Source organism: Mesoplodon densirostris, chromosome 3, assembly GCF_025265405.1.
Source record: "Mesoplodon densirostris isolate mMesDen1 chromosome 3, mMesDen1 primary haplotype, whole genome shotgun sequence".
NCBI classification, from domain to species: domain Eukaryota; kingdom Metazoa; phylum Chordata; class Mammalia; order Artiodactyla; family Ziphiidae; genus Mesoplodon; species Mesoplodon densirostris.
This window is the reverse complement of record NC_082663.1, coordinates 149835952-149837046: the sequence shown is the minus strand read 5'-3', so window position 1 is coordinate 149837046 and position 1095 is coordinate 149835952.

Below are 1095 nucleotides of genomic sequence, written 5' to 3'. Positions count from 1 at the left end.
CCTGACCTAGCATGTCTGTCGTCTTTTCAAACACGTCACTTCTGTGAGTGGTGCGTCCATTGCCCTGGGCCCGATCCCAGCGCTCTGTGCCGTCGGGTGTCCGCTCCCCACCCCGCTGCCCCTTCTCCGCCACGCATAGACTTGTGGCATGTGTATAAAGCTTTACGCTTTGCAAAAGTGCTGTCCCACCTCTTTGTTGTGAAATCCTCAACCTCCCCACTGACCTAGTTCAAGGTGAGGGCTTCTTGGCAGGTGGCTTACGCCGGTTAATCCCTCCTGCCCCTCGGGTAGGCGAGCAGAGGTATTCCCAGCCTCCAGGAGCTGAATCCTGGCTTCCAGAACCGACCGCTGGGTCAGGCCACCCCTCGGGAGTGTTGAAGCTGAGCAGCGTGGAGCCAGCCACGGCGCCTGCTGAGCCCTGGCCTCCGAGGCCCTGGAGCAGCCCTCGGACCGGGCTGTGATAGGCCCCTCAGAGGCGTCCGAGCATGCGCTGAGGACCTGGAGCTGCTGAGATTTTGGCAGAATTCACAGACTCCATTGGAACCGGGCTCCTGTCTGCCGGCCCCTCACATCGTGCTGTCTTTATTGCCGCTGTTCCCGAGAGAGAAGAGTCGGCTGGCATCTCATTGTGAAGAATGGTTCAGTGTTGACTGGATACACCCGAAACAGGGCAACACGACCCTAGCCCCGGGGAGCTCGCCATGTGGGGGCCAGGTCCCTGCCGGGCCTGCCTCTCCTGGCAGCACCCCAATCCTCCTGGAGGGGTCCCATTCCTCTCCAGCTCCGCACGGGTGGGGCTGACAAGCACCCCAGTTGTGGGGTGAGGACCCTGGCCCCATCCAGGATGAGCTGCTGCAGGTGGGGTGAGGCTGAGTGCCGGCACAGGGAGAGGACGCAGGTGTGACTCCACCTGTGATGTGACTACCTGCAGCAGTCACGTCGCCTTAAAACTTTGAGTTGCCACCTGACAATTTGCAGCTGACTCCTAGTGGGAGTTGAGAGCAGGGTATCAAGCCGAGGCAGTGCTGGGTTCCGGAGATGAAGCGGCAAAGGAGGATGGGCCTAGGTCCTGCCCGCATGTGAGAACAGAGCTGC